General features: G+C 41.5%; 1 protein-coding gene and 1 pseudogene across 8 annotated transcripts in view; both read right to left on the bottom strand.

Moving 5' to 3' along the window:
* GGACT (gamma-glutamylamine cyclotransferase) overlaps positions 1-16428 on the bottom strand; it is a 56057-nt gene that overhangs the window by 15961 nt on the left and 23668 nt on the right. The window contains exon 3 of one of the 8 annotated variants that reach the window (XM_037143366.2): positions 9535-11439. The exons of 6 other annotated variants lie outside the window; for them this stretch is intronic. The gene's annotated coding sequence lies outside the window, so the exon portion shown is untranslated. Of the gene's footprint in view, positions 1-9463; positions 11440-16428 lie in introns of those variants that run through there. One more of the 8 variants, XM_037143367.2, reaches the window with a different exon arrangement.
* LOC119059222 (peptidyl-prolyl cis-trans isomerase A-like) lies at positions 3850-11807 on the bottom strand (annotated as a pseudogene).

The following is a 16428-nucleotide window of genomic DNA, read 5'->3' as shown; positions in this document are numbered from 1 at the left end:
CTAAACATTTTGTTTTTTCAGATTGTTCATTATTAACATATAGAAATGCTACTGATTTTTTGTGCACTGATTTTGTATCCTGCAACTTTGCTAAATTCATTTGTTAGTTCTAATAGCTTATTTATGGAAATGCTAGGGTCTCAATCTGCATGTGAGATTGTGTGAACAGAGATCATTTCACTTCTTCCTTTCCAATTTGGATGTCTTTTATTCCTTTTCTTGCCTGATTTTCCAGGTATGACTTCTAGTACTATGTTGGATAAAAGTGGTAAAAGCAAACATTCTTGTCTTATTCTTGATCTTACAAGAAAAGTTTTTCTCTCACTGTGGAGTAGGTTGTTAGCTGTGGGCTTTTTCCATATGGCTTAGTTTAAGTGTTTTTAGCATGAAATGGTGTTGAATTTGTCATATGTTTTTTCTGTATCTACTGTGATTGTTTGTTTGTTTTTTAACCTTGTTCTGTGAATGCAGTATATTATATCAATTTTCCTATTTTGAACCATCCTTGCATTCCAGGAATTAATCCTACTGGTCATGGTATATAATCCTTTTAATGTGTTGTTAAATTCTGTTGCTAGTATTTTGTTTAGAATATTTGCATCAATCTTCATCAGGGATATGAGTGCATAGTTTTCTTATAGTGCATTTGTTGGGTTTTGGTATCAGGATAATGCTGACTTCATTTAATAAATTTGGAAGTACTCCCTCCTCTTCTATTTTTTGGGAAGAACTTGAAGAGGACTGGTGTTCTCTTTACGTGTTTGGTAGAATCCACCAGTGAAGCCATTTGATTCTGGGGCTTTCTGCCTTGGGAGGTTTTGGATTACTGAATCAATCTCCTTACTAGTTATAGGTGTGTTTTGATTTTCTATTACAAAATGATTCAGTCTTGGTAGTTTGTGTGTTTATAGAAATGTATCTCTTTCATCTAGATTATCCAATTTTTTGGCATTCAGTTTTTCATTGTACTCTATTATAATCTTTTTATTTCTATAAAATGGACTGTAATTCCCTAATTTTATTTCTGATTTTAGTTATTTATATCTTCTCTATTTTTATCTAGGTTAATCTAGTTAAAAGTTTGCTAATTTTGTTGATATTTTCAAAGAACCAAATCTTGATTTTGTTGATTTTCTCTACTGTTCATCTCTGCTCTGATATTTATTATTTTCTTCCTCTGCTAGCTTTGGGTGTAGTTTATTTTTTCCTCTTTTTAAAAATTTTTATTTTATTGATTATGCCATTACAATTGTTCTATTCCCCCCTTCACTACCCTCCACCCTGCATCCCCAACCCCCACTATTCCCCCCCTTTAGTTTATGACCATGTGTCTCAAGTTCTCTAGATTCTGTATATCCCATACTGTTCTTGCCCTCCCCCTATCTATTTTCTACCTACCATCTATGCTACTTATTTTCTGCACCTTCTCCCCCCTTCTCCTTCTCCCACTCCCCTGTTGCTAACCCTCCATGAGATCTTCATTTCTATGTTTCCGCTCCTGATCTAGCTGTCCTTTAGTTTGCTTTTGTTTTAGGTGTGGTTGTTAATAACTGTGAGTTTGCTGTCCTTTCACTGTTCATATTTTTAATCTTCTTTTTCTTAGATAAGTCCCTTTAACATTTCATATAATAAGGGCTTGGTGATGATGAACTCCTTGAATTTGATCTTATCTGAGAAGCACTTTTTCTGTCCTTCCATTCTAAATGAAAGTTTTGCTGGACAGAGTAATCTTGGATGTAGGTCTTTGGATTTCATGAATTGGAATACCTCTTTCCAGCCCCTTCTTGCCTTTAAGGTCTCTTTTGAGAAATCAGCTGACAGTCTGATGGGAACTCCTTTGTAAGTGACTGTCCCCTTATCTCTTGCTGCTTCTAGGATTCTCTCCTTCATTTTAATCTTGGCTAATGTAATGATGATGTGCCTTGGTGTGTTCCTTCTTGGGTCCACCTTCTTTGGGACTCTCTGAGCTTCCTGGATTTCCTGGAAGTCTATTTCCTTTGCCAGATTGGGGAAATTCTCCTTTATTATTTGTTCAAATAAGTTTTCCACTGGTGGCTTTTCCTTTCCCCCTCTGGTACCCCTATAATTCGGATGTTGGAGCGTTTAAAGATGTCCTGGGGGTGCCTAAGTCTCTCCTCATTTTTTTGAATCCTTGTTTCTTCGTATTTTCCTGTTTGGTCATTTTTTCCTTCCTTCTGGTTCACTCCCTTGATTTGAGTCCCAGTTTCCTTTTCATCACTATTGTTTTCCTGTGCATTTCCATTCATTTCAATTAGTTTAGCCTTCATATGTTTCTCTAATTTGTGACTAAAATCAACCAGTTCTGTGAGCATCCTGATCACCAGTGTTTTGAACTGTGCATCTGAAAGTTTGGCTATTTCTTCGTTGCTTAGATTTATTGTCTCTGGGGCTTTGAGATCTTCTTGAGCCATTTTTGGTCTGTTCACGCCCATTAAGTATGAGGAGCGGAGCCTTAGGAGTTCACCAGAGCAGGGCTGCTCAGGTCGCTGGGTTGTGACACTATGTGGGGGCAGGGTCAGAGCGGGGATATGGCGGCCCCCTCTGCTGCTTCCCGCCGCTGGGGCCTGCTCGGTCCCAGCTCACTGCCCACTCCCTTGCTGGTCTATCTGTGCAGGAATGCGCCACCATAGTCAACCCGCCGCCCTGCGCCCTCGCTGGGTCCATTGGATGTTCACTGGGTCGCTCACTGGGTCCACCTGTTGCAACCCCATGCTTGGGATCCGTGCACCTGAGTCCATCTAACGGAGTTTTCCTATGCAACCCCGCTCCACCAGCTGCTGGCTTCGCCCCTCTTACCGGTCAGGCTGAAGAATTCGTTGTTATCAGACTTCCAAAAAGTTCAATTTTCTGTGTTCTGGCTGTGTTTTCTGTTGGTAATATTTTGTTGTCTCTAAACTTGGTTGTGTGAGAAAGCACGGCATCTCCACCTATGCCTCCATCTTGGCGGAAGTCTCTATTTTTTCCTTTTTGAGGTCCATATCTCTCTATAATCCTGTTCCTTGTCTGTCATATTCACCCAGTTTTCAACGGCCACTATGAGTGCCACAACCAACAGAACATGTGGAAAATCTACTATATTGGTCAGATTCTCTCAGAACTAAAGCCAGGCTAACTCTAAATGTGCCTGTGGTTTACACCAGGAGCACATCAGGACCCTCCTGATTAGAGTGTCCCTAGGCTAGGCTATACAGGGTGGCACTGCTACTACAGAAGGGGATGCTAACTTCTGAGGCTCATATATTACTATGTCTTCCACCCTGTCCTCTTCTGCCATGCCATTACTTCTATGGCACTGGATTATGGTTAGAGTCTTGGATAAAATGCAAGAATTTGGTTTCATAAATAATGGATAGAAATAACTGTATAGGTGAGCCATCTGCGATTTTCTAGAGCAAACTGAAGAATGCCCTTCAATAATGGTTCCATCGGTGCTTTAATGTGAAGTAGATGCTTCTAGGTAGGCCTGTTGTAGAACACTGATTATCAGGAAGGACTGCCTCAGTGTTTTATAGATGGACATTTAAGTACACAATGCTTGATAAGTGGCACAATGACAGGCCTAAGTCAAATATTCATTTCCAGCACTTACTTAGCAACTATGAGTCTTTGGAAAAGTTATGTAAACTCTGAGCTTCTGTTCCTGCTATTTATTTTTTTGTTTAGTTTTTATTTCATAATCATAAACTTAACTCTGCCAACCAGCTACTTATTTGAAAGGGTTAGGGAAAACATGGAACCCAATGAACTGTGGCAAGAGATTATAGAACATTCCAAGCAGATGGGGGTGAAAGGGTTCTCTCCTGAGCTACAGAAGGAATGGTCTGGTGGTTAAGATAAAATATAAGTCAAATTTATTAGAGTTGTCCAGTCAGTAATGGTGATTTTTCTTGCTGGTCCTGCCATTCCTGGACCGGTAGCTCTCCATGGCTGTCACAACATCCATGCTGTCTTTCACCTGGCCGAAGACCACACACTTGCCGTTCAGCCACTTGGTCATGGCAGTGCAGATGAAAAACTGGGAACTGTTTGTGTTGGGTACGGCATTTGGAATGGACAAGGTGCCAGGGCCTGTGTCCTTTAGGATGAAATTCTCATCATCAAATTTTCTTCCTGTAGATGGATTTGCCACCTGTGTCGTTGTAGTATGTAAAGTCACCACCCTGGCACATAAATCCTGGAATAATTCTGTGAAAGTAGGAAACTTTATAGCCAAATCCTTTCTCCCCAGTGATCAGAGCATGAAAGTATTCTGCTGTCTTTGGAACTTTGTCTGCAAACAGCTCGAAGGAGATGTGGCCCAAAGGCTTGCTGTCAGCAGCGATGTTGAAGAACACAGTGGGGTTGACTATGGCTGGGCGCAGGAAGGTTTGAGGTGGTGGCGGGTGTGCAAGGCCTGGTCCTGCTATTTAAAAGTGAGTTCATCCTATCTCCCTAACAGCTGATCTCTATTGATGCTTACTGTGGGCCAGGCCTCAGCACCCAATGAATACTTAATTCCTCTTCCCCTTGACCCTGTTCCCTCCTTAGTTCTCTACCCCAAGTACTTCTTTTAGCAAGAGCATATGTCTAGATTATATTTTCTTATGAAGCTCCTTAAAAATAAAACAAAATGGAATATTCTACATAATAAATGAGAGATGGATCAAGCCACATCAAGTATTGGTTGTGGTCTTAATGATTTTTCAAAGCCAAGAATACCTAGGGAGATGGTATTACATAGAAATGATCATGGTTAGGCCATAGAACGTTCATTATGACTGCAGAAAATCAGTTCAGTAACTTTCTTCTTGCAGAAGATGACAGCTTATTTTCATAAAAGAAAACCTGGCAATAAAAATTAAACTTCTTTTCTAGGAAGTAATAATGACCAAAATATAATTTTATACATTTTATCTGTAAAATTGTATCCTTTATATTAGTTTGAGAATAGTTACTTATATAATAAAAAAGAAACTTAATATTCTGCATCTTTGGCTCCTTTCACAAGAAAAACACCATTACCTTTCTGACTGTATTTTGAACACACACAAATCCTTCAGGAAGAAACTTACCCCTGTGGGGATTGAGAAAGGATTGGAGTTAAGCACTGAAATAAGCAATTAATTCCCATTAGAGGATTAAGTTCACTCAAGTTTGCTTTGAGTCAGAAAAACAAACTGTGAATAAAATCATGTACAGCCAAGAAGTTACCTAAGTTAAATTAGAGAATAGAAGGGCAAACTGGAATGCACAGAAGCTGCGCAGCCACATGAAGCACTAGCAAGGAAACTGGTGGGGTTCTGTATTCATGGGTCAATATCCACTATTCTCAAGATGCTTTAGAAACATGGGAGGTAGAGTAGGTACAGTTTCTGCCATATGGTGCTGTCCTCACTCTAATAGATGTAGTCCATGAAAAGAGGTCTAAAAGCAGTTTCCACCCTGTTATGTTACCTTCTCTATGCATGACTTTCCTATAGTACCTTATCATTGAGAAATGCAAGATATTAACATTCAATTTAGCGAATTTTACTTTTTGGGTTTTAGAATTGATTCTAAATAAATTCAAGCAGCATCTCTATAAACAACTTTACTAACCTATAAAGTACTGAGTGGGAGACCACTGCTATAGCCAGGACTTGGGAATCAAAAGGCCCAAAAGCCAAACCCTTTCCCACTCCAGACCAGGCTGGTCCGGAATAATGTGGATATCCAGGAGTCAGCACAGAGGTGGAACAGACTCAGATGTAAAATAAAGTTTCACTTCAGCAAAATTTGGCTAGTTTAACATTGTCAATATTTAAGAAAACAAAAACACTCATGAAAATGTCCATCTGGCCTGGCACTGCTTGAAATGCCTCTGTCACTTATTCAGCAGTTTTCTTCCTTGAAACACAGTCCATCTAGAGTTTCATATTTCATCACTTAAGCAGAAATCAAAAATGATCACGAGTGCTTTGCATAGTTGTTGGATTTTTCCTGCTCAATATTTTTTCTTAGCCACCTGGTGGTAAGAGTGTAAAAGGCAGGATTTAATTTAAGCGTTTATTGTGCTAGTTTACAAATTAGAAATAGACATATGCCTGGACCACATTTAGAAACATACACACCTGGTGAACCAAACAAAAAAAGAGCTAGTATTTAACTCTTCTTAAATCAATCTGCAAAAGGATTTAAATGGACACCAGCTTCTACCATAAAAACATCCTTTAAAAAAGGTATCTCATAAAATATTCATCCTGTATTAAAATTTAATGATATGAAGAAATGTTAGTAAAAGCTGTGTGTCATCACTTCAAACTGTTTTCTCCAAGCAATAAAACGTCAAGGTACTAGAAATGCTTATTGCCTGTTGTCAAGTCAAGACTGTTAGAGAAGACAGGTACAATGACTGGATTTGAGTGGCATGAAATGAAGGCCCCTGAGGAGCCTGCTCTGCCACTCATCATCACTGGCTGGAGAATGAACTGTTTCAGAACCAAAATGCCTGTCCCAAAGAACAGCCAGGGAAGCTCCCTCTTATCTGTCTTTCCATTTGCTATATAAATCAGCTTTCATCATTCAATGTCTTATGTCAAAGTCAGCTCCAGCAGAATCATGGCTCCACCAAATTTGCGAAGAGTGCCTGTCACAAATGAGAAGTAGTTTCACAACTGCTGCCCTAGTCCTCACGTGGCCACCAGCAGCAACAGTGGGCAGAGGCCCTTAGCAGATGTAGATGTCACCAAATGAGGTCAAATCTTTAAGAAAGCATGTAGGATGTTGTCTGTGACTGCTCTAAAGAGAATTTTTCTTATTTTACAGAAACCTCCTCACATCTCAGTCAACTACCATTTCTCTCCCTTTCTACTCTAACATTATTTTCCCTTGGGAAAATGCCTGGGTATCTGATAGTTACACATTAATTCTTCAGAAGATTCTTAGAACCGTAGGAAACAGATGAAAAAACAAAATGCCTTGAACTTTAAACTGGAGCGCAGCTTGCAAGCATGAAGCGCTTTAAGGTCATGTCACTCTCTCCTCAGAGTGGCTGGAGGGCGATGGGCCAGGGAGGGCTCAGCTGCGTCCTGTAGGTGCTTTGATGCTTTCACTCTCTCGCTTGCTAGTTTCTTCACAGCAATGACAAGGGCTTCCTGCCCGGGCAACCCCACTGAATACCCCGGAAAATTTATGACAAAACACCTTTCTTACATTAACCAAACAGCCTGGGTGAAATGGCGGCACCTTTGAAATAAAGACATTAGGGTCTCCACTCCCAGTCACTCCCTCAAACTCTGGACCTTCAGGGGACCCCACAAACAAACCAGCGTTTCATGCTCTCTGGTGCACACTACTGCGTCTGAATGCTCCCTCAGCAACCATTCTGTGGGCTTTTATTCTTTAGCAATGACAAAGACTTTTAAAAAGAAAAACTTTTAATGCCACACCACTTTAATAACTATTGTGTTGCTGTTTTAAACACATACAGTGACAGATGAGGGAGATGACCATCTCCCAGGTGGACTCTTAAAAGTCTGGAAAGGAACAGTAGGAAAATCCCCAAACACCGACTCAGGGAAAGGGTTTCACAGAAATGGAGGCTGGTGAATTGGCCGGGCCTGCCAGGGCCAATGCCCTAAATACCAGGCACAGCTGGGAGTGGAGGTGCTACCAGCCCCCACAGTTCCCAGCAGGAGGCACAGAAGGCTCAGGAAAGTCCTGGAACCTCCAGCCAGAGTATAGTGCAGTGGAGACAGCTGGGGTCTAAGACAGAGAGAAGGTGCCAAGAGTTGTCACCTCAAAGTGCCTACCTGCCCTGTGGGCATGGCTTCAGAAACAAGGGCTTTACCTGTGAGCCCACCTGTGGCTCAGAGGGAAAAATATAAATAATGCTGGCTACCACTATTGAGAGCATTTACTATGTGCCTGAGCCATGCTAAATGCTTCACTTATATTTTCAAGTTAATACAACTCAGAGATCTCACTCCCTAGCTTCTCCCCATTTTATAGATGGGGAAAATGAGAGATGAAGTGACCTCCATGGGTTCCCCAATCAAAGGCAACCAAGCAGATGCATCTACCTTCGCACCTTCTTCCTGCCCTACAGAGAAAGGGTCTCCCCTCAGTCCTATGAAGAGGGTGCTCCTCTCATTCCCTTCCACCCAAAACTGCAGAATAAGAACAGCGTCCAGCTACCAGAGGGCCCCTGGCAGTTGGCTTGGGCCACTGCCCCACACCAGGTTCCATGTATATCTTCACCTAGAAGGTACCCACAGACACTTACTGAGCACCAAACAAATAATAGTGTAGTTAGTCTGGGGAATCGACTCTCAAAAGCAGCCACTATCCTGGAATTCTTAATAATTTTATCTCAACTTGCATAAGCGAAACCCGATGGGACACTAGAGCATATTCTAGTGAGCAGGGGTGGTGCGTGCAGCCCAGCCCCGCAGGCAGATCCCAGTCTCAGTGCACTACAAGCACGGAACCCTGGTGGACCCATGACGAATGAGATTCAGTGAGACTACAAATGAGGGCAAGGTGACATGTTACATATATGACTTTGCCAGCCAGGAAAGGCTACACTTTCCATTCCAAGCAAAACTTGCTTTGAACACTGGAAAAGGCAATAGAATTCTACAAAATACTAACAACCAAGAAGTTCTTTTTTTTTTTTTTAAAATATTTTATTTATTTATCTTTAGAGGGGAAGGGAGGGAGAGAGGGAGAGAAACATCAATGTATGGTTGCCTTTTGTGCATTCTCTGCTGGGAATTGGCCTGCAGGGAACTGGTCTGCAACCCAGGCATGTGCCCTGACTGGGAATCGAACCGTGATTGTCTGGTTCACAGGCCTGCGCTCAATCCACTGAGCTACACCAGCCAGGGCCTAAGAAGTTCTATCCTAATCTTCCTTATGTGGGGTACTTCCCTGTACCAGACAACCACACAATGAAGATGGTAACAGAGGGCAAAAGTGACTCAGAACCCCAGAGTTTCCCCACCTCTCAGTCTTTGCTCCATCATCAAGAGCTGATGGTGGGCAATGTTGGTAGAATGTACACATGTCGAGAACTGAAATAAATACAGTTGAGATAGTTTTGAGCAGTTTCCAGTTGTGGTCAGAATAAAATACATATGCATGCACAAGTTCTGAAATATTATCATTTCTGTGATTTCACATGCATTAAATACTCCTATATTTATATTTAAATTAAAATGGACATTACACAATATAAAGATGAATAACAAACTGAATGCTAAGAATTTAATATAATAGTAGTAAAATAACTATAAATAAAATAATAATAATAAAGTAACAACTAAAACATCATGACAAATCAAGAGAGAAAGACCACAGAAGAAAGGAAAAAAAACTTCATATTTTAGTGCCGTATAAGTGCACTCCTGCTTTCTGAACAAGGGACCCTGTCTTTCTCTCTAAACTGTTTTTCAAACCAAGAGCTCAAAGGCAGGGATCAAACCTTTTCTTCATTTCACATCTTCCATATCAGCCAGCACAGTTGAGTGCATGCAGTAGGCACTTAATCAATACCTGCTGCAGCAAAGCAAGTGGTTAATCCTTCTCAGTCCAGATTCCCAAAGAGACCCTGCAGGTCTTCAGTCTGTTTGTAATTTCTCAATTTCTCCTTGTCACAAAAAAACCCCACAAGTTCAAATACTGCTCCAGGTATAAATTTGCAGGAACTGAATTCAATCCTGTGGCTCTGCCACCATTTCCTTCAGATGTCCAGTCACAGAGGCAAAGTCCAGGGAGAGCAAAGTGACAGCAAAGTGCTCTGGAGCCCAAGACTCTGACCTGTGGCCAGTTACTCCCTGCCCTGCCCCCATCCTCCCTGGAGCAGGGGCAGTGGAAAGCACCCATATAGCTTTACAGAGCTAAAAGGCCATCTAGAACCTGAAAAACTAATCTCTAAGAGACAGCAGTTAGATCAGTGGGGGCAAGAGTGTGGAGGGGACACATTCTAGGATGATGGCAATGTTCTTGCCTTTTGTCAAAATCACCAAACTATGCACTTAATGTGTCAATTTTATTGCATGTAAATTATACCTCAAAGACAGTGAATATAAAAAAAGATTAAATGAGATCATGAAGGGAGGCAATTTGCAGGCCATTAAGCCTGGAATTATTCTTACCAGTTTATATTCTTATCTGAGCTCAACATAATTCACAGTCCCTAGTCAACAGGAAAAACAAAAACCCACGTATCTTTTATTTAGGATTTTCACAAGCATTCAAGTATTTCCAAAGTATTTCTGAAGCAGATTTGCGGTAGCCTTCCTTAAACTTCATCACTTTCTGGAACCCAACATGCAAGATAAGGCAGAGTAGCCGGTAACAGCCCTCTGGGGTCCTAGAAGGGAAGCGGCAAACAGCCTAGTCCCAGTGTGACAGAGGGTGCAGTGCCTCCTGAGGAACAGGGGCAGGGACTGGGATGAAGATTCAGGCCTCGCCAGCTGTTGTTACCTGTCCAGGGCCTGTCTGGACTGCCTCCTGACCAAGCAGAGGTATCCACAGTTGGCTACTAAGAAATGCAGCAAATGATTTGCCTTTTAGAATATTTTTGCAAGCCTGCTAGGGGAGAGCACAGCTTTTGACTTGCTTGCTGGCAGTTGCTCAAAATATGTTTTTTTCTGCCAGGAGCAAGCCTCCAGTCAAAGGAAAAAGAGCCTTGACTCTGCATCTTATCAGAACCTGCAGTCCATTCTGATGGGCATGGGAAAGGACGTTGGGTCTGGTTGAAGGCGGGTAACTCTCACTTTACTCTGTATGCCCTCAAAGGGTAATTTTTTTTCTCTTGTTGACAACTCAGGCAGTAAGTAGTGGAGGGAAAGGTAATGACTATCCATCAGTATATTGTTTAAAAGATTTTGTTTTTCAGAAACATTTTAGGGTTACATTAACTTAAAATGGTTTTTATTTGAATGTTTTGCTTACTTTCGTGAGAAGTGGGGAGTTTGGGAATGAACACAACTTAAAAACTTAAGTTGGAAGCAACACAGAAGAATAATAACAAAATACCGCACAAAGGCATTCCCGTCTAGGGGGCTTGCTAACAAAATACTCAAGAAATGAAGAGAACATATACCTGTTAGAGCAACTCTTACATGACCATTTTAGAAGTTAGGCCTACTCAAAAGTGATAAATAAAATTGCTGCAAATGCAGATGAAGCTCCTAGCTAGGCCTAGGCCCCTACATCTAATGTAATATTTCACAGCTTTGGAGGAACAAGTCTCCCAGAAGGAGGACAGAACAGAAAGCTGAGGGGTCAGATGTCAAAGCCAAGCCACTGCTGACCTTGGGCTGCCTTGCCCAGGTCAAGTGGGGCAAGGGCACAGCAGGTGGCAGGAGCTGAATGTATATGCTGGGCTTTCTTCTCTTGGGGCTCAGGATCCACAGCAGAGCCAGACTGTGCTCCCACTCCCCCTCCGCCTGCCTGTAACAGGGATAGAATGTGTTAGTCAGTGAGAGGACTGAAAAGTGACTGCCAAATACAGCTGCTGGATATCCTAGAACACCACCTACGCTATGAAAGGAACCCTGAGCACTACCCCAAAACTGGCAGCACAGGTGGCCCCTAACCCAGCTCCCCTGCTGCCGACAGCCCAGCAACACGAAATCATCCAAACTCCATTTCCAGTGGGCTCTTCAATTCAGGACTCAAAATTCTTTTGGTAGCAGTAACGGAATTTCTTTTGCCAAGAATATTATTAAAAAGCAGTTTAAAATGTCCAAAAAGATGTTGGCTACCTGAAGATAGGTAGGCAGGAGGAATGCAAACCTGGAAAAGTTAATTGCCTCCATTAGTGCAAAAAAAGAATCACCCCAACACATACACACACATCTACATGTACACATACCCATTTAAATTGTTTTAAAAAGACTTAAAAAAATAAAAACAACGCAAAATCAAGCTTGTTTTACTTTATTAATAACCTGTCCCCAAAATATGCAAATCCTTTTAGTGCTTTTCTAATTATCCCCAAATAAAACTCAATAAAAATAACTGAGAGACAAGTAAAAACTGAGTCACAGGTAAGAAAGGGAGTAGAAGAGGAATTAAGGGCATGCTACTGAACATGCTCTAAAACACCACTTTAAAGTGAATCCATTTACTCACATTCCTGAGTGCTAAACACAGCTTGTCACTTTACTGACAGTAGTCAGGAGTCTCTGAGTCCAAAACTTCTAGAAAAATATGATGTGTTAGAGTGACAGGGGTTTCAGGAGAACTAATGGATGCATCAAATGAATTAAATACAACCCTTTCATACACTATATTCCTCACTTCCCCTCCCCTCCTCCCAACATCCCACTTCAATGTTACAGTTGGGAGCAACTGACAGAAAGCCAGGGCCTTGGAGGCCAAGTACACCAATCTTCCTTAGGGTTTTCTCTAGTGTTTGGGGCTGGATCCCAGGACCCTAAATATTACTAAAAAACCCAGGGTGGTCTATACTTGGCTCTAAAAAAGCACTTAAAACCCAACACACAATCCACTCCTGGGAGAGCAAAATCCCTGTTAAAATATGAACGTCTCTTATTATGGCTTTGAGAATTATCAGAGAATAGATGCTGCTACATTCAGTTTAAATACTTTTTCAAACTTATTTCAAAAACAGCAGAATACTGGCTTTGTTGTTCAGTATGGAGCTTCCCTTTTTAAGTTTACTGTGTTCTTTCATGATAAAAAACTGGTATTAACTGCTTGTTAATGCCGCAGGAATTCCCCCTAAAGAGGAAAAAAAGCAATTCTTCATCAACCCCAGAGGGCAATGCTTTGCAAACCACCCAAAATTTAAAGGTTAACCAAAATCCTACTTGGAGCCCCTTAAAACTGCAACTCTTTACTGGCCCTTTGAATGTCCCCACCAAGAACCAGGACCCTAAGATCTGCTGTCCAGCATGAACCAGATGCAGAGGCTGCAGGGGAAGATGAAGGCGGACTCAATAAACCAGGTCCTGCTCTGACTGGTGTGGCTCAGGGGTTGGGCCTTGTACTGCAAACAGCTGCAGGATAGATCATTCCAGTCAGGGCACATGCCTGGGTTACATGCCAGTCCCCAGTTGGGGGGCATACGAGAGGCGAATGACTGATGTTTCTCTGGCACATCAATATTTTCTTCCTCTCTTTCTCCCTCCCTTCCCCTCTCTCAAAAAATAAACACATAAAATGTTTAAAAATATATAAATAAATAAACTAGGTTCTGTCCACTTTCATTATTTTTGAGTTAAGGAATTTATCTCTACTGTCATCTTGGAATAAAGACAGCTCTCCAGGTAGCTGGTTTCTGTTTCATGAATGGAAAAGACCAGTATAGCCCAGGTGGGCTACATCTCCACCCAAGAAGGAAAGGAGGGGCTTCTAGAACCTGTGTCTCCTAGTGTGTGAGAGAGCAGGCACTGAAGCCACCCTGCATTTCCTCGGTTGTCTGGCCTGTTCCCCAGCCGGGCTTGCAGGGCCCAGCCCTTCTCTCCTCCGTGGCAGGAATGCTTCCCAGCCCTGCCCAGATCTCTTGGGAAGACAGAGAGCGCCAGGGGAAAACGGGCTTGGGCCCAGTTTGTTAATTTCACCTATTTCCTGAGAGAGGAAGAAAAGTCATTGTATGGGGGCTGATACATTCTCTCCCCTCCTTTAGCAGTCCTGCAAGGCAGGTGTTACTGTCCCATTTCACACATGGGAATCCAAGGCTCAGAGGAATTATTTAATTAAAACAGCACAGCTATTAAATGGAATGGCTCAATCCAAAATCCATATACCTTCCCCCAACATACACTGTGGTCAACCAGAAGAAAAACACAGGGTTTTGGTGGTAGAAAATACTGACGCTCTCCCTGGTTTTCATAGCAGATAACCATGAAACCATATGTAAGTAGTGTTGCTATTCCCCACCTGTCACACCTGTGGGAGGGGCCATGCGTTAAGCTCTTGTCTTTATAACTTTAAAGACCAAAGCCAGATTCAAAGTTTTTGTAAAGCAAGGAGTGATCTACCAGCCACCAAGATTCTGTTACTATTATCTGCAGAGTATTCAGTATTTGCAGGCTAGTTGAAAGATTATTCATTCATTCACCCATTCAGTATTTTCTGAGCATCTGTGATAGGCCAGGAATCATGCTAACCACCAGGGACGTGAACATAAGCAAGACAGCAGTCCTGGTTCTTAAGAAGCTGCAGTTTAATTGGGAGATAAATATATTAAAAGATAAGACACACTTGGGTCCAATGTGTGTCTTGTGTCTTGTCGGCTCCAATGAGCAACATGCATGGGGAAGCGGGGTATTATGTGTCCTGAAGGAGGATGCTACCTGGGCAGCAGAGTCCTCCAGGAGAAGCAGGGCAGGGAGAAGAGGGTGGTCTGGGCAAAGGGGACGTGTTGCCTGGGCACAGCTGGGGAGCCAAAGCATGAGCCTGAGAACTGGGGAGCAGGAGAAATACGGAGGCTGGGCCCAGGTCACCAGGGACTCTGGATTTCAGCTCTGTGTGATGGCAATAGTTATGGGATATTAAGTAACTCTGGGAAGCGACTTAGTTAAAATTTATAATTTAAAAAATTATCTCAAGCGACCCCAGCGAAGATTGTTTGGCAGTATCAGTTGAAGCTGCGTCTACGTTTTCCCAATGACCCAGCGAGTCTACTGCAGGCAGATGTTCCACAGGACATGAACACAGTTCACCAGAAAAAAACAAGTAAAATTATTCTGATAAGCTCCATTCGTAATAGCACAAAACTACATGCTACCCAAATGTCCATCAACAGTAAAATGGCCTAATAAAATGTGCTACACTGGGAAAACTCTACAGCAAGAACAAATGAACTACATTTAACAGCAGGGATGAATCTCACAAGTGATGCTGTGCCTCGGCCCGCGGAGGGGCAAACAAAGGATCTGAACTCAAATTTATTTCATGGAGGGGAAGAGGAGAGTGGAGGAGGCGGGGGGTGGAGGGGAGTTTTAGCTTATCAACATCCTGCCATTCAATCTCTAGGGTGTTTCAGGCTTATCCCAGCCCCCAACAATGCTGAGTGAAAGGAGTCAGACAAAAATAGTGCCTACTACATGACTGCACTTATATCAAGGTAAATAACTACCACACTGACCTCTACTGCAGATGTCAGAATGGTGGATACCCTGGGAAGAAAGTATTGACTGGTAAGGACATGACACCTGATTCAGGTGCTGGTTGCCTGGGTGTGTTTCTGTTATGGAAATCCATTAGCTATGATTTCTACACTTTCCTGATATATCTTATACTCTTGTAAAATGCACATTTAATTTTGAAAACATATAGTAACAGAATAGAGAACATCTTTGTGAGAACAAGGCTTACAAACTTAAAACTACAGTGAACAGAGGAAGACAATTATAGTGCCACATATAATTTAATGGAATTTGGAGGTGAGAAAACCAAAGGCTTTGTAGAAGTGGCTCACTCCCTTCCATGTTCTCCCAGGGCATGAGAGTGAAGGCAGATTTCCTAGGGCTACAGAAGGCACCAAGTCATAATACAGTCATTCTCAGATTGAAGAACTTCCAATTACAGAGGAGTTAAATGATACCAACTGGAAGCAAAAGGGCATTTTATGGGAGAATTTTTTTAATTAAAAAATTGATGGTGATTTCCCTGATTTAAGAGACCTGAGATTATAATAGCCCTGGGTAATGTGCAGACCTTGTTTGGATTCTGATTTGAACTTATCTACAGTAAAATGACATTTCTGAGACAATCAGGAAAATCTGATAGGTATATCTAGGTAAATGATGACACCAGGAAAATCAAGGTTAAATTTTGGGGTATGGATAATTGCATTATGATTCAGTGAGAAAATACCCTTATTTTTGAGATGTAAGTATGGATGTATCTAGGGTTCCTGAAATATTATGATGTCTGATATTTTAAAATACTTCAGTAAATCAAAAGATTAATGAGGCATATGTGGCAAAATCTTGGTCATTTATGAATCTGGGTGATAGCTAGATGGGATGGTTCAAATATACCTGCTGCTTTTATAGATCTTCCCACTCCCACCAAAAAAAGAGAAAGAAAGATATTAACAATATAAAAAATTGAAGAGGTAACATCACTATGTAGATCACAGATGTTTAGAAGAATAACAAGGGATGCAGGAATTTTGTACCAATAAATCTTAGAACTCAGATAAAATGAAAAATTTCTTAACATGCCCAAACTACTAAAGTTCACTATAGAAAAAAATAGTAACCTAAATAGCTGTACATCTATTTATGAACTTTTACTCAAAGTTAAAACCCTTGCATAGAGGTTGATGGCTTTGTTGGTGAATTCTACCAAACATTTATGGGAGCAATCATACAATTATTAAATAAAATTTTTCATACAAAAGAGAAAGGAACTCCTTTTATGACATGAATATTTTCTGATAATAAAACCAAATAAAGACAC

Source organism: Artibeus jamaicensis, unplaced genomic scaffold (genome assembly GCF_021234435.1).
Source record: "Artibeus jamaicensis isolate MK-2021 breed Jamaican fruit bat unplaced genomic scaffold, CSHL_Jam_final contig_1819, whole genome shotgun sequence".
NCBI lineage: Eukaryota > Metazoa > Chordata > Mammalia > Chiroptera > Phyllostomidae > Artibeus > Artibeus jamaicensis.
Note: the sequence above shows the minus strand (reverse complement) of the source record. Positions and strands in the feature narration are given on the sequence as shown.